The 26,246-nt window shown below is 41.4% G+C and overlaps 1 protein-coding gene across 3 annotated transcripts in view; it reads right to left on the bottom strand.

Annotated features, from left to right (window-relative positions):
• The window catches only part of SRRM4 (serine/arginine repetitive matrix 4), a 152,657-nt gene that overhangs the window by 86,396 nt on the left and 40,015 nt on the right, over nt 1–26,246 (bottom strand). The window lies entirely within an intron of this gene.

Genomic DNA, 26,246 nt, shown 5'->3' with positions numbered 1-26,246 from the left:
TAGAACAGGGTTTGGCACAGAGTTAGTACTCAATAAATATTCCTATTATAGGACGTTGAGCAGCAAGTTTAAAAAAATTTTTTTTCAATGTTTATTTCTGAGACAGAGAGAGACAGATCATGCATGAGAGGGGGGAGGGGCAGAGAGAGAGGGAGACACAGAATCAGAAGCAGGCTCCAGGCTCTGAGCTGTCAGCACAGAGCCTGACACGGGGCTCGAACTCGCAAACTGTGAGATCAAGACCTGAGCTGAAGTCAGTCGCTCAACCGACTGAACCACCCGGGCGCCCCAGAGAGAAGTTTGTTTTACCCCAAACCTGATACCTTTACAGGCACTATGTATACAAACTAATGTTAATCACAAAATATGTATAGTGGGAGTTATCCCTTTTTGAGCCCTTACTATGTATCTTATATGATCATTTCACATTAACCATATAAGATAGGTAATTTTCTATCCCTACTTAATTGACTATAAAACTGAGACTCAAAACCTTGCTCAAGACAATACAGTTAGTACATGAGGGAGCTGGCCCATAACCCAGACCTGGTTTCTCCAAAGCCACGTATCACTCGAAACATTTCCTAAACCTCAGCTGCTCACACAAGGCCAGTCGTGATTTTTGTCCATTTATGCATGTATTTCTTATACCTGCGTTTGTTTAATATTAGTTTTGAAATTGACTTGCTTTTTGACCTAATACATTTAGTTTCAAAAGAAACCTCATCTCACATCTGAAACTGTTAAACCAGTGTCCTGTTCAGAAACAGAAGATAGCCCTAAAAATAGATATGATGAAAACAAAGGAACATTATTAAATTCTAGCTATCTACTGCTACCCGCCCCAGGCTCTGAGCCTGACACCTGCTCCCTCTTTTGTTAAGAAAGGAAGATTAGCGAGTGTTGAGAGGTGTTAAAAACATGGTAGTCCCAAACTGAGACAAATCTTTGACAACAGGGAAGGATAGAAAGCATACTGAAAGGGCAGTTGCTTTCTCTCCTTGTTATTACATGTTATTTCAAGCTGTGTCCATGGGGCCACCTAAAATATCTCAGACAAAAAATAATAGGGGTCCAGTACCCTGGAAAACACACACCCCAAACTCTATCTATCCTCTAAGGACCTTTTCTTTCTATGTTCCACCATGTCTTCTCTCTCTGTCACTCTCTCTCATCAGTTGGGCACCCTAGATTATCTCTATGTTGGTACTTGGTTGGAATTAAGCTAAACTAAAAACAAAAGTCTTCAATTCCCAAGGGTCTTACCCCAGGTGCGTCTTGCAAACATTGCATTGCATGCTGACATCTACATCCACCCAATTTCCACCTGACAGACACACATGGTTCTTATCAGATGAAACTCATGCCCTACTTCTCTCTTTTGGAAAAGCCAGCACCCACCCACATCCAATGCTACATGGGAGCCATCCACATCCACATAAGAACAGCCGCTGTTGCCACGGTGATATATTTTAAACAAGGCAGGTGATGTAATTCTCCTTGGGAATGTGGCATCAGAGAGATGATAGGGACCCACTGCGTCTGATTTAGGCTCTGGAGCAGAAAGACTTCGCATTGAATCAAATATACTCCCAAGAGTCAGAAGGAGGAAAATGATAAATAAATGCCTGCCAAGCTTCGAACTGTACATGCTACTTGTGTGGCCCTGGATAAGTCATTTAGCCCAGATCCAGACACACCAGATGACTCGCCGAACACCAAGACTTGCCTGTGGTCACACAGACAGTAACAGAAGTATACACAGACCCAAGGGACAGGGGGATTGTTTGATAATTCATTCCATGCTTGACTAAGCTGTAAAGCTGCATTTACCGAAAAGTGCTGCACTGAACACTGGCTCTATGTTAATGGTTGCTTGCTCCCCTATATGGCATGAGAATGGGACCGTCTACTTAAATGGGATTGAGAAACACTGGGTTAAACAAAAAAAATCAAGTTTTGTTGCTGGGACTTATCAGAGCCTGTAATGTATTCACTGCAATATGAAAGCCCAGAAGGGAATGGGTTATTATGCAGCCTTTCTCAAAAATCTGTGCAATAGAGCCTTTGTTTTGTAATCTTGCGGGCTAGTATTCCATGGAGTACTGTGGGCAACACAGCCCCATGGAGAAATCTCAGTCAGAATACCTTCAATGATATGAAACTCACTCCTACTTGAAGAAAACTCTGATGGCTTGAAAATTCTTCCTTAACTGAGAAAACCTAGCCTCCTTTTAACTTGCACCCTTGAGTTCCATTTCTGCTCCCTCCTGAGACATCACATCTCTGAGCCTCGCTCTCTTTTTCTCATAAAGTGGGAGTGATTCTAGCCCTAGAGAATTACATAGGACAGCTCAACTTTGTAAACTGTCGAGTGTTATAGATATGTGAGCTGTCATCCACCAAGACGCAGCACAACCTCATGTAGATACAAAGTGCCTCAGGTGGACACCCTTTGGACTAGCCCTCATGGAGACAGATAATTCAGGACAGGGTTTCCTAATCTTGATACTACTGTTGCAGGGGGTTGTTGTCCTGTGGATACAGGATGTTGAGTAGCATCCCTGGCCTCTCTCTCTAGATGCCAGTAGCAACCCCTCAGTTGTGGCAACCAGAAACATCTCCAAATGTGGCCAAATGTCCCTTGGGAGAGAAAATCACTCCCGGTTGAGAAGCAGTGTTCCAGATCAGCGATCTTTCTGTACTGGTGGAGACGCTGTGTATCTTGTATCTGTGCTGTCCTTAGGGTAATCACTAACACACGTGGCTACTGAACACTGGAAATGTGGCTAGGGTGACGGAGAAAATGTCTTTTTAATTTCAGTAATAACTTTAATCTTAAGTAAATAATACACTGAATAATGAAAGTTAATTTTGCTTAATTTTTAATTTACACAGACAGAGGCACAGGTGGTGAGTGGTTACCATATCAGATAGTGCACCTTGAGGTCCATCTATTCATTCTGCAAGTATTTGCTGAGCACCCACTGTATGCCAACCATGATGCTACATACTGGATATGTAGTGAAAAATGATAGCCATGACGCCTGTCCTCACCAACTAGTAGATGCCAACAAGTGAGCTAGCATCCAAGACAACATATGCTTCAGGTTCGAAAGAACTGCAAGATCTCTAAAAGAGGAACATTTATTAGCACCCATTGACTTATCAGGATGGGTTTGTTTATGTGATTGGATACCCTGAACAAATCTCTAGGAGCTTCCTGAAAGTACAGCCCTGTCCTGCTCAGCATTATCATCACCAGAGCCTGGAACAGTGTCTGGCACATGTAAGTAATCAGCAAGTACTTCTTTTATGTTTACTTTATTTTTTTAAGTTTATTTATTTTGAGAGGGTGGGGGGGGGTGGGGTAGAAAGAGAGGGAGAGAGAGAATCCCAAGCAGGGGCCGTGAGATCATGACCAGAGCTGAGATCAAGAGTCGGATGCTTATGGGAATGCAAGCTGGTGCAGCCACTCTGGAAAACCGTATGGAGGTTCCTCAAAAAACTAAAAACAGAACTACCCTACAACCCAGCAAGTGCACTACTAGGCATTTACCCATGGGATACAGGTGTGCTGTTTCGAAGGGACACATGCACCCCCATGTTTATAGCAGCACTATCAACAATAGCTAAAGTATGGAAAGAGCCCAAATGTCCATTGATGGATGAGTGGATAAAGAAAATGTGGTGTGTATATATATATATATAAAATGGAGTATTACTTGGCAATCAAAAATAATGAAATCTTGGGGTGCCTGGGTGGCTCAGTCAGTTGAGTGTCCGGCTTCAGGATGCTCAGGTCATGATGTCACGGTTTGTGGGTTCAAGCCCTGCATCGGGCTCTGTGCCGACAGCTTAGAGCCTGGAGCCTGCTTCGAATTCTGTGTCTCCCTCTCTCTCTGCTCCTCTCCCACTCATGCTCTGTCTCTCTCTCTCCAAAAATAAATAAAAACATTAAAAAAAAAAAGACTGAAATCTTGCCATTTGCAACTATGTGGATGGAACTGGAGGGTATTATGCTGAGTGAAATTAGTCAGTCAGAGAAAGACAAAAATCATATGACTTCACTCATATGAGGACTTTAAGAGACAAAACAGATGAACATAAGGGAAAGGAAACAAAAATAATATAAAAACAGGGAGGGCAACAAAACAGAAGAGACTCATAAATATGGAGAACAAACTGAGGGTTGCTGAAGGGGTTATGGGAAGGGGGATGGGCTAAATGGGTAAGGGGCACTAAGGAATCTACTCCTGAAATCATTGTGGCACTATATGCTAACTAATTTGGATGTAAATTAAAAAAAAAAAAAAGAGATGTTTAGCTGAATGAACCACCCAGACTCCCCAGCGAGTACTTCCTGAAAGGAGATCCAGACAAGATTTCGAACAGTCTGTTAAATATGGTGAAGGTTCTCAAAACCATGTCATGTCAAGAACAACTGAACAGCCTGACTGTACTTGCTTAGTACAGTATCCCACTACCTGAAACAGAGTCTGTGCTTAATAAATATTTGTTGACTAAAGAGTGTGGGGAAGGGGGTAGGAAAAGGCTCAAAGTGTGTGTCAGTCCTTGGGTGGTATTGCTCAGACAGAAGAGTGTGTAATTGGCTGAGACAAGAGACGTCCTAAATGGGGCATAAAGATAGTAACAATAATTTACAATTAGGTTTTTAAAAATTTATTTTATTTTTGTATTAAAAATTTTTAATGTTTATTTATTTTAGAGAGAGAGAGAGATAGAGTGGGAAAGGGGCAGAGAGAAAGGGAGAAACAGAATCTGAACTAGGCTCCATGCTTCAAGCTGTCAGCACAGAGCCCAATGCAGGGCTCAAACCCATGAATAGTGAGATCATAACCTGAGCCAAAGTCAGACACTTAACTGACTGAGCCACCCCAGCACCCCAATTTACTAGTGCATTTGTTATTACTATGTATTATAAACTGAATTGACTATGTCTCCCCAAAATTCTTATGCTAAAGTCCTAACCCCCAGTACCTCAGAATGTGACTGCATTTGGAGATAAGATCTTTAAAGAGGTAATTCAGGTAAAATGAGGTTTTATGGGTGGGCCTTAATCTAATATGACTGGTATCCTTTTAAGAAGCAGAGACTAGAACACAGACAATTCAGAGACTGATGGAGGACCATGTGAGGACACAGAGAAAATGCAGCCATTTCTAAGCCAAGGAGAGAGAGGCCTCAGAGAAACTTGAACCTGCTAACACCTTGATCTTGGCCTTCCAGGCTCCAGAAATGTGAGAAAATAAACTAGAGTTTAAGCCATCTGCTTTGTGGTCTTGTTACCAAAGCCCTCAGCCCAAGCCAACTTATGCACTCCTGATCATTTAAAACATATCAGGCTCTATATTAAGTAGTTCACATGTAGTATCTCATTAAATCCTTGCCCTAGTCCCCGTAAGTCTGTTCTCTTAAGGGATGACCCTTTCTAATGGAAGTCAAACTGTGTCCCTGTTCTTCTCAAACCCAGGCTGCCCATCTCACTCCAATATAAACAGTATAGATCAAAGTCCTTATAAATCACCCAAAATCATTGTGCAAACTGGCCCCCTGTTGACTCTCCAATTTTCTCATTCTCCTCTTCTCTCAACTTTCCCCAACCATCCTGCATTTGCACATCCCTGCCTGGGAAAGCATCCCCAGATGTCACCTGGACTGTTCCCACATTTCCTTCAAATCTTTGCTCAAATATCCCTTCATCAGTGAGGCCTTCCTTAAACATGATATAAAAGGTACCTGGGACCACTGTCCAGTTCCAGGCTTTCCCTACCCCCATACCCTGATTTATTGTTCCCGTGGCATTTATCACCATCTATCATACTGTGTATTTTCTGGTACATCTGCCGATAGCCTCTTTATTTCCACTAAAATTTAGGCTCCACAGGGCAAAGACTTTCTTATGTTTATGGCTATACCTCTAACATTTAGAATAGTGTCTGGCACATAGTAGGTACTCAATAAATATTTCTTGAATTAAGGAATGGGTCCTCACAACCTCTTTCTGCAATAGCTATTATTATTATGCCCATTCACAAGTAAGGAAACTGAGGCTCAAAGAAATCAATTCACACACCCAAGATCAAATTACAAATAAGAGCTGGAGGTAGGATTTGAACCCAGTTCTCTTTTCCATGCCCTTCAACACCAGGTGGCATTTAGAGAACTCTACCATAGGAAGATAGTGAGAATAAACCCCACAGCATATGATTTATGCTTATTCTGCCTGCTCTGTCTAGCTCCTTCTTCCCCATCACATGGGCAGACTGAATATGTCTTGATGATTTGATTCTAGAAGAAAAGAAGGAAGGTAAGAGAGACTGGGAACCATCTCCTTCCATATGAGATCCTGGATCCAGCTCTGATATGGGGCTGAGGTAAAGGGACCCAGGTTTAGGCCAGCTCTGTGATCTGGGAGGTGAGACCCAGTTCCCCCCCCACCCCATTACTACTCTTGAGACCCAGTTTCCCAAACTGTAAAACGGATGTTCTAATTCTTGTGTTGTGGTGAAGGCAACATATGAGAACATTTGAGAAAGGGAAACTTTGAAAACTGTAAAATGTCATGCATACATAAGGCAGTATTAGTTTTCAAACTACTGAGTTCAAATATTTGCCTCTTGTAAGAACTGCCAGCATCTACTGTATATTGTGGTAGATTGTATTATTGTTCTCTGTTCTTCCTGCTTCCTTCCGTCCACACCCTTTTTCATGTGACTTTGGAGTTCCTCCCACTAGGAGTAGGTTTATTTCTCTACCCCACTAAGGTTGGGGAGGCCATATGACTTGCTTTGGCCAATGGAGTATGGGTGGAAATGACAGTGGCAGTTCCAAATTTGGGCCTTAAGAGACATCGTGTGCTCTTGCTTGTCTCTCTTACACTTCTACTATCCCATGAGAACTTGTCCTGGGTAGTCACTTGACCCAAAGAAATGAATGATCTAAACCCAAACCCAGCTAGACTCAACCTAAACCTGCCAATGCATCAATAAGAATAAATGATTAATGCTTTAAGACATCCTGGGGTGAGGGGTGCCTGGGTGACTCGTTGGTTAAGCGTCCAACTTTGGCTTGGGTCATGGTCTTGTGGTTTGTGAGTTCAAGCCCACGTTGGGCTCTGTGCTGACAGCTCAGAGCCTGGAGCCTGCTTCGGATTCTGTGTCCCTCTCTCTCTTGCTGCTTCCCCCCCCCCCCCCCCCCCCCCGCCACACACACTCTCTCTCTCTCTCTCTCAAAAATAAATAAACATTAAAAAATTTTTTAAAAAGGACATCCTGGAGTGATTTGTTACATAGCACTATTGTGGCAATAGCTAATAAACATATTTGCTAAATGTTACTTTATGGACATTATCTCCTGAACTATGTCAGAGATTCAATGACTATCTCCATTTTAAAGATAAGGAAACAAGAACAGCCAGTTTGAGAGGTTTGCTTATGCCATCCAGTAAGAAAATGGAATAGCCAAGCCATAAAACACTGAACTTTGTGAGTGCAGCATCCTCCCATGTTCTACTTCAGGCCATACTTCCCTTACACCTGTGAAATAGAAGCCAAATTGTATTCAGATAATTCAGGCTGAAGCAATGTCACATCAGTGTTCTGGATATATCTGGATAGATCTAATCAAGAGAGATTAGATAATGAACAGTTCAGGTACACCATGGTGAAGTGAGACACAAACAAAAGATAGTAACAACAGGTCCAAAAGAAACCTGGGTTCTTATCCCAGATTTACCACAAACAGTGTGTCCTTGGTCAAGTTCTCTTGCTTCTCCGGGCCTTAACTGCACAATGATGAGACTGAACTCTGAATCCTTCATGAAAATAATTTATAAAATGTCCGCTAAGCTCCACAATGTTTCAGAGGTTTTCTCAATTAATCCATACAATGACCCTTCCAGGTCCTGCTGGCAATCTGAGACTCAGAGAAGTTAAGTAACTCGCTAAAGGCCACAGAGCTGGAATTCAAACACAGACCTCCAGACTTAACCCAAAGTTCAGAGTCCCTTCCAGCTCCAAGATTCCCTGAGTGAGCTTCAGTGTGGACAGGAGCCAAGAGATCTTACCCTGGCTAAGAGGTTACACTTGTGATTTCCTCTCCCTCCCACCCTCACAGGGGCTGTGGCAAAGGCTTTTCGATGGGGGTAAAGCAGGATCTCTGCTTCCCTCTCATTCCCTGGCCATTAGGCCAGTCTAAGAAGAGATAAAAAGGCCCAGAACACCAGCTCTGGGATAATTAATGGTGCCCAAAGCAGACCTCTTTTCTCCACCAGTGAATCATTGTGATTGTTAATTATTTTCTTTATAAAAAGAGTTAGTCCCAATCAAGACAGGAGCTCTTCCGAATTACAGCTCATTAGCTACACACGCATTTTTTCTGTTCCATAAAAAGTCATGTCACCCCCATTTCACAGATGAATATGAAAATTACTGGCCCCTGGAATCAGCACTGGAAGCACATCCAGCCATGTTCCCAGTCGGTCACTATCAGCCACGTTGACTTAGCTTTTGTAATTACACTTGGAGAGGGAGGCGTGTCCATGTGTGTGTCTGGGTGTGGATGCCTATGTGTGCTGGGGGGGGGGTGAGAGGCGGTAGAGAAAGGTCTGGGAGTTCCAAAGTCTGGGTCACAACACTCTCTGCTGTCTCTCCTCAAAAGAAGGCATCTGCATCAACGATGTGGCTAAGGCTTGAGAAGCTACACATTGCTGGCAATGGGGAAGGGTTGGAGTGGAGGGTCACCACCTTTGGAAAGTGTGGCAATGTGCGAAGACTCTTGAACAGGGATTCTGGGTCTTGGGAAATCCTAAGCCAACGGTCAGGTCTGGGGTCAAATCTCAGCTCTGCATCAACTGCATGTGCCTCTGGGTGTATCCACCTTTTGGTCCTTGGTCCCCACATCCATATACCCCAGAAATACTAATACTGAGATCTAAAAGTATCTAATACCTACTAGGGATCAGATCAGACCTTGCTCTAAGCATTTCCTCCGTATTACTCATTTGATCCTGGTGAACAACCCAGTGCGGTAGGAACTAGTGTCATCCCTGTTCGCAGATGAAGAAACTGAGGCACGGCAAGGTTATTAACTTGACCAAGGTCATTCAGTAGCAGAACTGGAATTGAAACACAGCCATTCTGGTTTATAGGATTCATTTTCATAATCACAATGCCATACAGCCCTTCTCAAGTCCTAGCTAAGGAGAATCTGCCTGACTCTTCTGGGTGTCTCAGTGCCTTCTTTTATTAATAATAAAAATCATAACATATCAAGTACTTTGCATGTGCCAGGCTTTTTCCAAATACTTCTGATATATTTTTATCTCCCTGGTGCCTTATAGCAACCTTGATCTATGTTTTACAGAAAGTGCAGCTCAGAGAGGTAAGTTAACCTGGCCAAGGCTGCACAGCTGGATCTGTGTGGGTCCAACACCTGTACCCACAACCATTGCATGAAATTATCCCAACAACCCGACGTTGGGGTTCCAGCTCTGATCTAGGAGGCAGAACAAGCAGCTTTGGAAACTTCACTTCTGATTCCATTCCCTTCTTTGGGCCCCCAACTCCCTATCTGTGAAAAAGACTGTGTCTTTGCAGATCTGAGATGCTACCAGTCTGTACCTCCCAGCTGGATCTCCTTGTCTCCAGAGGTATCCACAGGGAGCTGCTCATCTATGTGCTCATCCATCATTCGGATGGACAGAGCACTGATGACAAAGGAGGGCTTCCTTTGCAGGAGACTGGAGAATAGCCTGGACCATGGCAGGCAGACCCCTGGTGCCCGCTAGTCCAGAGAATGTCTAGCCAATGAGTCCTCAGGAGATGCCTGGGACATAGCTGTGTGTGTGTGTTTATAACTCATTATTCCCCTTACACAGGCATACTTCATTTTACTGTACTTCATTTTAGTGAGCTTGTTAGAGACTGAGTTTTCTACAAATTGAAGGTTTGTGGCCACCCTGCATTAAAGAAGTCTATTGGCACCTTTTTTTTTTTCCAACAGGATTGCTCACTTTGTGTCTCTGTGTCACATTTTGGTAACTCTCACAATATTTAAAGCTTTTTAATTATCATTATATTTGTTATAGTGATTCATGATCAGTGATAATGACTGAAAGCACAGATGATGGGTAGAATTTAATAATAAAGTATTCTGAAATTAAGTTATGGACATCGGGTTTCTTTTTAGACATAATATGATTGCACACTTAATAGACAACACTATGGTGCAAATATAACTTGTATATGCACTGGGAAACTAAAAAATTCATTTGACTTGTTTTATTGCTGCGGTCTGGAACTGAACCTGCAATATCTCTGAGGTGTGCCTGATTTTTTTTTAAGTTTATTTATTTATTTTGAGAAAGAGAAAGAGAGAGAGAGCAGGGGAGGGGCAGAGAGAGAGAGAGAGAGAGAGAGAGAGAGAGAAAGAGAGAGAGAATCTCAAGCAGACGCCCTGCTCAGCATGGAGACCAATGCGGGGGTTGAACCCACAAACCATGAGATCATGACCTGAGGCAAAATCAAGAGTCAGACGCTTAACCGACTAAGCCACCCAGGTGCCCCTGAAATTTTTTCTTCCTTCCCTGCCTCCTATCTCTCTTGTTTGCCTTTTCTTTGCTTTTGCCCCTTTGAGCATCCATACTCTGTAGCTTTCTGACCCCCTTGGTCTCCATTGATCCTGAATTCCTCTTTGCTGCATTGGTTTTCTTCTGTCTTCTCTCCCACCCTCCGCATTTCTTTTCCCTTCCCCTCCTTCTCTGTCTCTATCCCCTTCCCTCACCTCCATCCATCCTACCTCTCCACACCACCCTGCTTTTCCTCTCTTTCATCTTCTGTCATCCCCCCCCCCCCACCTCCTCCTCTCACGTCTGCCATTTGTGGCTGTTTGTGAAGCCTGTTTGTGAAGCAGTGTCCTCAGTGGGTGGTGGACCACACACATCAGAGGTTTGAATCAAATCAAACCACAACTGAATGACACTAATAAACCAATTAAATGCCATTCAAAAAGTAATTTCTGTAGCATCCCTCCTATTTATTGCAGATCTTGTTTCTCTAACATCATGCCTCCTCCTGTTCCTTCCCCATCTCCCCTCTTCTCACCCCTTTCCTTCTTGGCTCCTTCTTTATCCTGTACCCTCAGCCTCTTCCTCATTTCTCTCTCCCACCAAGCCTGCCTGCAGCTCCCTACGCCCACTCACCCCACTGCACAACCTGCTTCGCCTACCTGGGATTCTAACTACCTTATGGACTGCTGGTCAGTTGGAAAGAGCACTGACCTGGGAGTCAGGAGGCTTGATCTCTGGCTTTTGGCTCTGTCACTAACTGGCTTTATGTTCTTGGGAAAGTCCTGGGGTCTTTCTGAGGCTCTTTTCATCTTCCGATTTGAAGACATTAGGCCATGTGATTTCCAAGGTCATTCCTAGATTCTGAGGTCTGTGGTTTCAGGACCAGATCAGCTTATTACGCTCAGATGGAACTGGATTTGAATCCCAGATGTGCACCTATTAGCTGGGTGTCTTAGGCAAATGGCTTCACCTGTCTGTGCCTCAGTTTCATCACTTGAATGATGGGGGTAACATGTCTTAGACAGTAAGGATTATTATGAAGATCAAATAAGAGTATAGGTAAGAAGCTTAATACGATGCCTGGATCATAATGAACAATCAGTAAAGTGTAGCCTCTATTACTACTGTTGTTCTCATTGCCATTGATGTTGGGACAGGTGCCTCTTTCCTCCTTCCCTCACATTCATACCTTGCCACTTAGCGGAGGTGACTTCCACCCATTCTCTCTCCATTCTGGGAAGGTTATTAGGAGAATTTCTGGCCTCTTCTGCCAGGTGAACATTGTCAGTCCAATTGGTCAGAGTATGGAAATAACTAGGTCATGTTTAATCAGTGTGTGAGGTCATTGCATACAAAGGCAGTGCACATGCTCTACGCACTGTCTCCTGTCCCCACGTCTAGGTGAGTGAGGAAAGCTTTCTCCATCTCCAGCCACTTCTGAAAATGTGGATGTCAAGTTCCAGTATTTCATTCAGGTATCAAAGGCAAATGTCACAATTCAGCCTCATTCCAGGTCACATTTTCTATTCCAGCTTTCCCAAGTCCAGCACTGAATATCCATGTCAGTATTTTCTTTTTTGTTTCATTATTCAGCTGCCACATTGCTTATATATTACATTGGTAAGATGTCCAGCCATCTTGGTTTATCCAGGACTGGGGGTGGGGGGCACTCCTGATATACAGGACTTTCAGTGCTAAAACCAGGAAAGTCGTGAGCAAATCAGCACCAACTGATCACCCTGCACATTGGTTCAAACTTTGATGTGAGGAGTGATATGCTAAGTTCCCGAAACAAATAATAATAATATTGGTGATACTAGTGCTAAAACATGAAAATTATAGAACATGTGAAACATGCAACAAAAGAAGGAGAAGAGGGAGGAGGGGGAAGAAGAGGAGGAGGAAATTGAAGTCACCCCTAATCCTATCACTAGGGGACTACTGCAGCCAGGTGCACCTGGAGACATTCCTGTGTGCTCAAGGACATCCCTTTACACGGGCTACAGTGTAAACATGCCTTCTTGGCACTGTGCAATATGTCAACACCAACCACAGCATCATGGTCTTGTACATTAAGGGGAGCACCAGAAAGCTCTATGGCAGAACATCATATGTCAGTGCTTGTTGGTGATGAGAACTCATTTGATTCAACTGTTAGAGTGCTCTGAAAAATAAAGGTTGAAATGATGCCTGTTGTGTTTGAGCCAAGTCCCATCCCTGACTTCCTTAATTCTTGTGGCTTCTTGTATTTAAACAGTGTTGACACGAAGGACTGAGGCAGGCAAATCTGCTCTTAGTAAGTGGTGCCAGATACCAAGAGATCAGCTGGACATCAAGAGGCCAATCCAACTCTTTCCCACCCCCTTGCCTCCCATCTTCATGGAAGGTGAGGGACAGTGAGGGAGAATCCTAAGCTTTCCAGGAAGAGCTGAAAATAACCTGGGTCTACGTGGGCAGTGAGAGGACTCATTAGCAAGTTCCTGGGGACACTATATCCTTGTAACATTCCATGAAGATGTGGAAAAGAGGAGGATAAAAAAAAAAGAGAGATGGGGAGCATGAATGCAGGACACTCGATATTGTCTAATAAGAAGGAGAAAAAAGATCAGGCAGAAAAACAAGGAAAACTTTGCCAAGTGAAGAATGACTTCTATCGGCAAATCAAATAGACTTAGCAAGTTCTGGGAACAAATAATGAGAAAAGACAAACACCTAAAAATCTTGGTAAATGTTTCGACTTTCAAAGATAAAGAAGCAAGTCTACAAGCAAGACAGGGAAGAAGGATTAGTTATGCGTTCAGCCACTGGGCTGTGAGCATAGTGAAGACAGTGATGGTGCCTACTTTGATCATGGCTGTGTCCCCAGCACCTACCAAAGGGCATGGCCCATAGTAGTGGAGATGACTTCCACTCAGTAACGGTTTTGCTGAATGAATAACTAGATGGATATAATAGTATTATTGCCTCCTGCTGTAGTATTCCTACAGTACTCTTTTTAAAGTTTGTTTATTTATTTATTTTTGAGAGAGGGAAAGAGAGACAGCATGAGCAGGGGAGGGGCAGGGAGGGGGAGAGAGAATCCCGAGCAGGCTCCACGTTGTCAGCACAGATCCCAAAGTGGGGCTGTCTCATGAATCGTGAGATCATGACCTGGGCCGAGATCAAGAGTCGAACGCTTAACCAACTGAGCCACGCAAGTGCCTCCATTCCTATATATTTAAACTTAGTCATTCCTATAGTCTTTCAGCCACAATGAAACCTCGCTGACATTCTAGACCAGCAGGGAATATTGCTACCCCCATTTTACAGTTGAGGAAACTGAAATTCAGCCAGATGATGCTATTTACCATTTATGTGCCCAGCAATTAAGGGGTCTGAATAAGAACCCAGGTGTCTTGGGTAGCAGCCCTGGACTCAGAGGCAGCCCAGATACATTTTCATGCCTTCCTTCTCCTTATCTTTAGCAAATGTGTTACAGGGATTTTACCACGTGCTCAGGCAACATATATATAAGCCAGCTGTCCCTGTGGTGATCACAGTCTGAGAGGCCTAATGGACACCCACAGGGTACACATATAAATAAATCAGCCATGTTGACCCATAAAGCAATTCCATGTGCTAACGTGGCCCTTGGCAACAAAACCTTGATTCACACAGAACTATTTTCCTTGGTAGGCCTGGGATAATTTTTCACCCAGACTGTAATGTGATGGAGAAGCACAAAGACATCTATATAAATTTAAGAGAAGTCCAATCCTTATTCTGAAGGGTTAGTGGTGCCCTGTCTCTCTTCTTGTCTTCTAGTGTCCCCTCCAGCTCCAACCACATGGCCTCACTCTCTTGCATTCTAAACAGGAAAGTCTATTTTCCAATAACAGTCCTTAACTCCTAGGGCATTTCCTTTCTCATATGGTATGGCACTTTGCAGTCTAGATGGCATTCATTCTGAGACTTCTCTCTCTCTCTGTTTCCCTCCCTCCCTTTCCCCTTCTGCCCCCATCCTCCTCCTGTCCCCATCTGAGCAAGAGAGGCCAAACCAGTGATCTACCCCAGACCTGGAGGAAAAGAGATGGTGTTACTGCTTGCTTTTACCAGCAGGGGGTGTGGACATCTGCCTTACCTTCAGCATCCCCTGTTGCTCCCATCACAACCTATTTTTTTTTTTAATTTTATTTTAACATTTATTTATTTTTGAGACAGAGAGAGACAGAGGATGAACAGGGAAGGGGCAGAGAGAGAGGGAGACACAGAATCTGAAATAGGCTCCAGGCTCTGAGCTGTCAGCACAGAGCCCGACGCGGGGCTCGAACTCACGGACCGTGAGATCATGACCTGAGCTGAAGTCGGACGCCTAACCGACCGAGCCACCCAGGCGCCCCATCACAACCTATTTTTAAGACCTGTTGGAAACAAGACAAAAAAAATTCCTCTGGGTGCTCTCTTTCCCTCGAGCAGCAGGTAGCAGAAGTGAAGAAGACTGGCAAGGAGTTCACCCAAAACAGTACCCTTGGCATCATCATTCTCCTCAAACACCACCAGAGGATCTGGGGACATCCTAGGGACCCTCGACATAGTTAGCTAGAGCAGTGGAAGATACCATAAGGTTCAAGTGGGCATCACAGACCAACTTGTAGGCTCATTCTCCTCTCTGTCCTGTGTCTTCTTTCTTTACCCCTCACTTCCTTACCTTTCTGCACTCAACTTCTTTTCCCCTTTCTTTCTCCCTTAAACTTGGACAGTTATTCCCTAAGGCACTACTCATAATTGCTGTCAAGCAATCAAGAACTCCCCAGGGGCGTTATCCATCTTGCTCCCCTTGTGGCCCCCAAAATGCCATCTGAAATGACTAACAGACCATAAACATAGAGAGAAAACAGTGTTGTTCCTTTATTCGACCATAAGACGCTCTGTTTATGCTAAAAGCTGAAGAAGAGCAACTCTCACAAGACAGAAGAACATACAAAATTATCAGCAAGGTATAGGGTTGACACGAAGAAAGGCCCAAGCTCAGTTTTAAGCCACTGTGTGCTGAAAACAAAGGGCGTAGAAATAAATGGAAGAGACAATAGCTGAACCTTATAAACACCTGGCAAGAAGCCAGGGTGGGCTATGAAGTCATCAAGGAACAATTTTGGAACCCACCAGTATCTCTGGAAAGTGAAGTGAAGCCAATGGCCACACCAGATGGAATTCACTATGGCACTGATTCATACTTAGGTCATGAAGAAAGTCAGGGCACTGCTGTGATCTTGCTGACCAAAACTGAGGCCACTCTGGCTTCCCTACAAATAAGAAAAAGAAAATCTTTTGTACAGGCAAAGCTCCTTGCCAAAGATATCTTTGGCTCCAGCTACCTCTCTTATCTCTCCAAGCAGCTGAATCTATGAAAAGGAAAAGGAAAATTACAATAAATCTAAATGTTTCCCTTTTCTCTCCATCTGGCCTGAAATATCCTACCAAAGATCTACTAAATCCCTCTTAGAACCCACACAGGCTTCCAATTTATAACAAGCTTGGACCTTACTCTGTAAGCATGGGCAAACAGAGAATAATGCTTGGCCATATGAAAAGACTCAAAGTTTAGAAGAGGGGAATAAGAAGACTCAACCATAAAGAGTTAATATAAATGCCCTCTTGATAAAAGAGGGCATTGCATCTATATAGCTAGAATAGATCATCAGAGAGTGGTACCCATGAAATCTGGAAAATTCCAGGGAAATGAAAATCATGTTGGCTGAATTCAAAATAAAATTGCAATAGAAGCATTAAACAGTAGGTTGCATATTACAGAGCATTAAAAGAAAAATGTATAGATAAGTTCAAGAAAATATCCCCTGATTCAGACACATGTAAAGGAAAAAAGAAAAATAAAAGACACAGAGAATGGATCCACAACATCCAACATTGTGGAATGAGGAGAGGCAAGAGCACCAATAAATAATAAAGAAAACTTTGCTGAGCTGAATAATTACTTTTATCCGCAGATCAAACAGACTTAGCAAGTTACAGGAAAAAAATGAAGAAAGACAAACAACTATATATCTTGGTGAAATTTTCTCAGTTTCAATGATAAGAAGCAATTTTACCAGCAAAGCAGGAAGAAAGGTTAATATTAAGGGGGGGAAAATCCCAAATCAGGCAGTCCTCAAACTTCTACACCAAGAAATGTAATGAACAGTACAGTTTTGAGGGGAAATATCATGATCCAGAGATTACGTACTTAATGAAGTCAATGTTCCAACTGAAGAGTAAAAAGTCCACATTTTAAAAAGGTAAGTATTGAGGCACCTGTGTGGCTCAGTCGGTTGACCATCTGACTTCAGCTCATGTCATGATCTCACAGTTCATAAGTTTGAGCCCCACATCAGACTCTGTGCTGACAGCTCAGAGTCTGGAACCTGCTTCGGATTCTGTGTCTCCATCTCTCTCTTCCCCTTACCTCCGCCTGCCACCAGATATAAACATTTAAAAATTTTTAAAGACAAATAAAAATTTTTAAAAAAGGTAAGTATTAAATGTTGTAATCTATATATTCTGAAAAAAATTCAAGAATATAGTGCGGCCCAGTAAGAAATTAATCAACATAATGAATTCTATAGTTCATACATTAGAAAACAGAAAATGAAGCAAATATTAAAATAAGACATAAAGTAAGATGTTATATTGGTTATGACTATAATTATAAAGGGGTTAAATTCCATTATCAAAACACCAGTATTCTCAGTTGTGTGTCAAAAATTAAAAACCAAAAATTAAACTTTACTATATGCTTTTTATAAGGGACATACCTTGAAAATAACACAAAATGCTTGAAAATAAAGGTATGGCCAAAGATATATCAGACAAGTAAAAGGAAACAAGGGGTGAAAATATCAATGAACACAGAATCCAAACCAAAGGAAAACAATATTCAAAGAGGGGGTTTCATGGGCAGGAGATTCATGCCATAATGAAGATACAATATTGTGGGTATTTATGTATTGAATGGCACAACTTCAAAAGGTATAAAGCAAAAATTATAATAAATGAATAAATAAATAAATTAAATAAAAAATACAAGGAGAAACAGTCAACTCATAATTACTTGAGAATACTTTAATATTCCTCAACAAACCAAGTAGATAAAAACCAGTGAGTTTGAATTATATAGATTATATATATTAGACATTTAGCCTTCTTAAGAATAAACATGATTCTGGAATATTGGCAGATAATTTATAAAAAAAATAAATCCCAAAGTTAGAAATTTCTGCAACTGTAGTGGAGACTCGGATATCCTGCCCAGATCCATTTTCAATAATGGAGAGTGTATTCTCCCAGCCCCTGGGAGTCCTGCCAGCAGACAGCATTCAGCTGTCAGACCCTTCAGAGACTGCTCCTACTGCAAGAGTCCAAAGCTTTGCCCCTTTCAGAGGCAGCCTGCATTCAGTGATTGATGCGGGTAATAAATGCGTTCCCTCACAGTTACCCCAACTCCAGGCAACTCTGAAGGGTTCTCCCAACTTCAAAGCTCTCTGTGGGGTTAGTTGAGGCTTCCATGGAGACTCTCTTGCAGCTCAACTTGTTCCCCTTCCTTCCCTTCCCTACCACAGGTGTCACTTGACCCCAGAATCCCTTGTCATAAATTCCTTGCATGCTAATCTCCTCAGAACCTGCTTCCCAGGGAAAGCAACCTGCAAAACAGGTCACACTGCAATAAAACTAGAATTGCTTCTAAAATACTTAAACAAGAAAGCTAGAGGGATATATATGAACATATGTATTAATTCCATATAGTTATTAGACTAAGAACCAAAACTTTAACTGTAGCTAACTTTGAAAACTGTGGTATTGAGAATATTACACATCAAATTTATTAATACATGCTGCTAGTTCTGTACTCAGAAGTAAATTCATAGTCTTAAATGCTTTTCTTTTAAGAAAGAATAAAAAATCAATTAAGAAAAAGCAATCTAATAAAGTAGAAGAAGAACCACAAAATATATCTAAGGAAATTAGAAAAATATTTTTTAAGAGATGCATTCTGAAGTATGCAGTGATTAAATGAAATGATTTCTAGGGTTTTCTTTAAAATATGTCAGCAAATACAAGAGAAGAAAGGAATGCAAATAAATAAAGACATTAATGAATTAGAAAAAAACTAAAAGCTAATAGAATTGATATTTAAATACAAAACTTCATTCTAAAATAGATAATTCATCATATCTAATCAAGGGTAAAAGAAATGAATATATATATATATATTATATATATATATATAATATATATATATAAAATTAGGAACATAATTACAGATCAAAACTTATGACAGGACTATAATTATAACTTTTAGCTGATATGTTTTAAACACTTTCAATGAAATAGTCAACTTATAGGGGAAATATAAATTACCGTATTAGCACAAGAGGCAGAAAAACTGACTAGACCAGTGATGGCAGAGAATCTGAACAGTTTGTTACATAGTTAACTCTGTTAAGAGTCTTGGACCCAGATAGCTCTAGAGAAAGATCTTTCAAACTTCCAAAAATCAGCAATCCCATATCTTATAAAATGTAATGAAACACAGAAAAAGGAGAAAGTTTCCCAAAGTATTTAAAAAGATTAATATAAACCTAGTACCAAAATAATAGTAACAATAATAATAATAATAATAATAATAATAATAACAACCACCAATTATCTCACTGTAAATGCAAATGCCAATCCTACATCAAATAACACCCAATGGAAACTAGAAGTTTATTGAGATAAAAGGGCCATAACCCATAAGATTTATCCCAATAAGTCAAATAAGAAAAAATATTGGGGTTGCTTAAGTTAATGCCCCCTTAAAAACCAACACTCATTATAGATAATTTTGAAATGTTGCTGAACTGGGAATAAATTTGATAAAGAATATCAATTTCGAATGAACAAAAGAACATCATGCTTCATGACAAAACACTAGGAACATTTTTGACAAAGACACCTGCTACTATCTCTTTTATTTTACAATTTCCGTCAAAGGTTATAATCAATGCAAGAAAGCAAAACAACAACAACAACAAAACTAAAAACAACATCCTGAAATAACAGGACTAGTGTCTCCACCCTCCATCCTTTTCCTCCATGCCACTGAGATAGATTCTGACACCCTACTTGGGGCCCCTTGCTCTCAGTCAGAAATCCACACTAGTGAGGTGCTATCACACCATCACCCAGCTGAGACAGGAGAGAAAAGATGAACCACTGGTTTGTAGAGTTGAAGATAAATAAGGCAACAATAAAATAATTATAAAAAATAAACTTTAGATGCTAACATACCTGATTTGGGGGTGGAAATAAAGGTAAAAGAAGAAATCACAAAGCACATGATTGTTGGATTTGACCATGTAGAATATTAAATATTTTTGTAAACTTCTCAACCAAGATTTTATATATATATTTTTTTAACTTTTTTTTTTAAATTTATTTTTGAGACAGAGAGAGACAGAGCATGAACGGGGGAGGGGCAGAGAGAGAGGGAGACACAGAATCGGAAGCAGGCTCCAGGCTCTGAGCCGTCAGCCCAGAGCCCGACGCGGGGCTCGAACTCACGGACCGCGAGATTGTGACCTGAGCTGAAGTCTGCCGCTTAACCGACTGAGCCACCCAGGTGCCCCTCAACCAAGATTTTAAAACAAATGACAAAACCTGAAAAACATCTAAAACATGCATTACAGATAGTTATTGAAACACTTATTATATTAGAACTGTGAACAGCCTTTAAAAAAAAAATGGGCAAGGGACATGAATTGGAAATTTATAAAAGAAGAAATACAATGACCAATTAATACATGAAAAAAATGTTATGGAAAAAATACAAATAAAAACAGGATAACATCTTTTCCCTATCAGATTGAAAGGACTTTTTAAAAAATGAAAATAGGCAGCATTGGTGAGACTGCAGACAGCTAGGTCCTCTTGTTTACTGCTGGTGGGAAGACAAATTAATGCAACTATGGCAAGGGGAAATTCATCCATAAATCTCAAAACACTAAAAATTGTTCTTACAGTTTTACCTAGCAGTCACTTCTGGAATGTGATAGCCAGACTCTAAGATGACTATACCCTCCCCACCAAATCTCCATCTCCTTGTGTAACCCCCTCCCCTTGAGACCTATGACTTGCTTCTAACCGAAAGAAAATGGCAAAAGTGATGGGCTGTCTCTTCTGTGATTCAGTTACATTAAGATTATAACTTCCATCTTGCTAGCAGACTCTTTCACTTGCTGGCTTTAACAAAGACAGCTACCATGTTGTGAGCTTTTCTATGCAGAAGCCACATGGCGTGGACCTGAGGGAGGTCTCAGGTCAATGGCTGACAAAGGCCTGAATCCTGCCTACAACCACCTCAGTGAACTTGGAAGCAGATGCTACCCCAGCTGAGCCTTCAGAGGAGACCTCAGCTCTGCCCACCCCTAGATGTCGGCCTTATGAGAGATCCTGAAGCAGAAGACCCAGTTAAACCAGATCCATGAAAACTAAGCCAAAAATGTGTGTTGTTTGAGCTGCTAGTTTGTATAGAGTTAATTTGTTACACAGCAATATATAACTTGCACATAAGGATTTACCAGAAGGAAATAATCATGGATGTGTGCAAAGATCTGGACACATGAAGTTCACTGCAAAATTTTTGTAATTGAGAACATTTGGGAACAGTCTAAATGTCAATGAATATAAGGCTGGAGAAATCAATTATAATACCAGTGAACCATATGAAATTGCCATTTTTGTAGGTTAAAACCGGTTGAATATCACTTATTGTATGTTTCAACCAGATGTATTTATACAATATAGGCATTAAAATAGTATTCATGAGAAATAGTTTTCAATATGGGGGGGGAACTCATGAAAATTTCATGATATATTGGTAAGTGTGAAAAAGACAGTTTCTAAAACTATGAATTTATAAAATATGATTTTAATTTCGCAAAACAGAGAGATGTATGCGTATGCATAGACCAAAGACTGCAGGGATATCAATAAAAAGTTAACAGCATTTATCTTTAAATTATGGGATTTGAGGTAATTTTTATTTTCTTTTTTGCTGTACTTTCCCCAGTGAACACGTATCATTTTTTTATAGTCAGAAAGCAGGCTTAATTAATACAAGTCAACAATGGAATAAATTCCTAAGCCAGAACTAAACTTTCTGCTTAGAACACGGTCCCTGGTTTCTCACAAATCATTCTGCCTGACTTCCTGGGCTTACAGAATCACTAAGAGTGCATTTATAAGTGCCCTATGATATCATCAACAGCTCTGCAGGATTAGCTTGCCGTTTTCTGGAAATCTGTCATCCCTCCCTTGCGGTTAGGTTCTTTCTCATCCTGTGGCATACCCCAGGTTCTCTGAGTTGCTCTTTACAAATCCCTTGGTTTCTGACATTTCATGATGCTGGGCAGTAGAGGGAATTCTGAAGACAACATGTGTTCTGAGAAAATATGGAAGCTCACTGTGTATTTTTCTCTCGTGTTTCAGTTACCTCCGCCCTTCTGTCGCTGTTCAGATTCATCTGTTACCCAGCTAATGACCCTATTAGAGAGCTGAAGCGCTCCCCAGCTTCGTCGTGAATGGCTGATGGATTTTCTCTCTCAGACCCCAGAAATGCCTTGGGACAGCTGTGTGGGTCCCTGAGGGATGGGCCATTAGCTGGGAGGTCGTCCTCATGGAGAAACGCATTCTCCTACATCGGAATGCACTCCTATCACGTTTATGTGGTGCAGCCTGCTTAATGTGTCCCTGACCATGTCATGTCTGCATTTAATCCAAGGCTCCCGCTCCCTGGAGGAGAAAGGACTAGGAGTGATGTGACTTTTGGCATATTCAGCAAGTTTCATTACAACCAAGGCGTGTATTATTACTGCAGGAAGAAGCGGGGGTATAGGACAAGGGTTAGTTGTGACTATACACATTTTCTCTCACTGAAAAATGGCTTAAAATATTTTAACTTCAAAACTAAGCCTAAGTTGGAACAAGATGGACTTAGACCAACGATGAAGGCAACAACCATTTCTGTTTGACACAACAAGCTCTTAGGACCATCCCTGGCACAGAGCGGAATATTGGCAGATCATTTATAAAAAAATAAATCCCAAACTTAGAAATTGTGAATGGCTTGATGACCGGATTGACAGATGACATCAAGAATTATTAGCACGTTCTTAGTTGGGGATTTCCACCTATTGGTCCAATTTCTAACCTTGATGACCACACAGCATAAACCTTCTCTCTTCGGTTTATAGTTTTTGAAGTGTTTGCTCACACTTGTGTCTCTGTCTTCATTGATTGTTTCCTTGAGGCTTAACAATTGCAGTGCCTTCAGTCACAGAATATTATCACTTTTCATTCAATGACAAAGGAGAAATCACTGCCCTTGTCCTTGGCTTTGATTGAGGAAATTAGTATGGGAATAAGGGAGCAGATTCTGATGGGCACATATCCAAGCCATGTTCTTCATTCTTACTTGAGGGAATGAATAGGGGTGGTGTAAAGGCTACTCATCCCCTCTCACGAAAGAAGATATTGCAAGTTGTTCCTCACCTTTGGGTATGGGGCATAGTACTTACTTTCCCACCTGTGTCTACCTTTTAAGTGGTTTCCTTAATCAGTCCCTTCCTGCCTCCGAGATCCCTGCTATTATCCTTCTCCAGGATATGTAATCTGCCCATACCTCCCTTTTATGGAGCAGCTCTTACTGTGTGTCCTCACCACAATGCCTCCCACTAAGTAGAAATCCAAGCAGGAGTGTTTGCATGCTATAATGTGGCAAGACCAGTGTTCCTCTGGTCATGTCTATAGCCGGAAATGGCTAATTTAAATTCATTTTCCTTCAAGGTCTCCTCCTCCTCCAGGAAACCTTCCCTGAGCAGCCCACAGTCTTCTCTCCCAAATTTGTGGTGCATTTCTATCTTGAGGTATTGTGGTGCAATAGATAGAACATGGACTTTGGAGTCAGGCTGAACCAAGTTCAAATCCTGGGTCTGGCACTTACCCACTGTGAGGTATGGGCAGATGATTTGTTTACTATAAGCCAGTTTCCCCGCTTGCAAAACGGGGGGTGGGGTAGTAATCTCTCCTTTACAGAGTTATTCTAAGGCAGTGGCTTTCACAGTGCATTCAGTATCACCTGGAAACTTGTTAGAAATGTAAATCCCAAGACTCCCCTTCCCATCCCATACCTGCTTAATCAGAAACTGGGGGTAAGATCCAGCAATTTTTTTCCTTAACAATCCTTTCAGGTGTTTCTAATGCATGCTTAAGTTTGAGAACCACTGAGGATTAGCAATAACATGTGCAAAGTACCTACACATACGTGTTTAAGAATTTTAGCTATTATCAACCTGTATGTACACCATTTGGCTTCATTCTATCTTGCATGAATCGATCTCTGTTAGGAGAGGCAGTATAGCATAGTGGTTAGGAGTACAGGCTCTGGAGTCAGGCTGCCCTAAATTCCATTTATACCAGTTTTGTGATCTTGGGTGACTTAATAGCCTCTCTGTGCCTCTATATCTGATATTATTATAATAGTAATAATAATAATAGTAATAGTAAATAGCAATAATAGTAATAATAAATAGTAATAATAAATAATAAATAGTAATTTATTAATAATAATAGTAATAATAGTTATAATAAATACTCTGTTGTCTGTTGTGAGGAATAAACTATAAGATGTATTGAATACTTATCCCATTTTCTAGTACACAATAAGTGCTCTTTAAAAATGATCTACTATTCTAGTCTCCAGTTATGTTCATTTCTCCTCAGTTATATCATAAACTTCAAAAGCAGGGCTAATAACTAGGTCATCTATGTCCTCCCCAATGATTTGCATCATGCAGAGTATACAGCAAGGGCACAATTAGTGCTTGTAGATCTGACTCTCATTGCCCTGTATTTTAAGATCATACAGGGCAAGAGATCTAGCTTTATCCTTATTAATTGATTTGAGTTGACATCAAAGAGGAAAGTTGTCAGGGTACCTAGTTGGCTCAGTCGATTAAGTGTCCAACTCTCGATTTCGGCTCAGGTCATTATCTTGTGGCTTGTGGGTTTGAGCCCAATGTCTGGCTCTGTGCTGACAGCATAGAGCCTGCATGAGATTCTCTCTCTCTCCCTCTTTCTCTGCTCCTCCCCCACTCTCTCTTAAAGAAAATAATAAACATTAAAAAAACAACAAAGAGGAAAAATGTCATTGACAAAAGAAAGTGACCTTGTCAGAAGACCTGGGATTGTGTTCAGACTCTGACATCTATCATCCATGATAGATAACTTTAAGATTCCATTTACTTATCTATAAAACAGGGATTATACTTTGTATGTGTTTAGAAACAGAACGCTCTGGCTCAAACTGCCGCAAACCGTAAGTAAATATATATGATCTTAACTCCACGAAGTCCAGTTGGTCAGGTGGACTACAGGGTAGGTTTATCAACTGACTTAGTGATGTCACTGAGAGCCCAGGTTCCTTCCATCTTTTTGCTTTCCCATCCTTGATGTGAGGGCTGTGCTCTCAGGCTGCTCTGTCATGATTTCAAATTGGCTGACAGTCCCAGACATCATATGCAAATTACCAGAATGTCCAGAGAAAGGAAAAGACCATCTCTAAATATGACTTTTTCTTACAAAGGAGAGATCTTTCCAGAGTCTCCCAGCAGACTTCTCTTTATGTCTTATTGTCATAAATTGGGTCACACACTCATTCCTAAAACAACTGCAGGTAAGAGAATGGGATGTCCACAATTAGCTTAGGCTGATCACTTGGTGTGGTGTGGATGGACTGGGGGGCACCAATGCCACTATCTAGAACCATAACATTTACCAGGTTGTTGTGACAATTAAACGAAATTGTTGTACCACATACTATATTTAGCACACCAATGATATGTGATGGATGTTCTCCTCATTCTGTCTCTGTCTCTTTGAGTCCTTGGTTTCACCTCTCACATACAGCCACCAAGTTCTAATTATTTGTCTCCTGAATATAACTTCAATTTGTCCATTTCTGCATGTGACTGACCCATAACCCTCAAGTCCAGGTCAACATCATCTCTTCCCTGTGTTTCTACAACAACTCCACCCCATAATTGTTGGTTTTGAACTTATTCTATGATCTTTCCCTACCTATCCTCACCACTAGAGTGATGTTTTTAAAAAATAACATAAATTGCTTAAAGCTTTCTGTGGCTTCCCATTCTCCCTAGAAGAAAATCAAACTCAGATGTGACAGTCATAAGCATGTATCTCCCATATCTCCAACCACGGGCAGCATAACTGACCCAAGACCTGCAATGCTGAGCTCTGACCTCTGTAGAAGGGAAGGTCATACTTCCCACTGGCTGCTTCCAGTCAGAAGCTGGAATACTAGCTGGATACCAAAGCAGGGACACACACAACTCCTCTAATGGCCAACTTTGGCTTGAGGACTCCTCAAGAACCTTGCTGAAATTTCCACAGACTGCACAGCTGGCTACGATGCTTCCACTCAAGCTTTCTTCCTCCTCCTTTCCCTCTTTCCAAGGTCTGATGCTCTCCCAGCCTTCCCAGTCTCCCTCCCCCCACCCCCATTTATCTCTCAGGCAGTTCCCCTAGTAAAACCCTTCCATGTGTAATCCTGTCTTGGCAACTG

This window comes from Panthera pardus, unplaced genomic scaffold, assembly GCF_024362965.1.
Source record: "Panthera pardus isolate Hobbes unplaced genomic scaffold, ASM2436296v1 HiC_scaffold_15, whole genome shotgun sequence".
NCBI lineage: Eukaryota > Metazoa > Chordata > Mammalia > Carnivora > Felidae > Panthera > Panthera pardus.
This window is presented reverse-complemented; position numbering and strand designations above follow the sequence as displayed.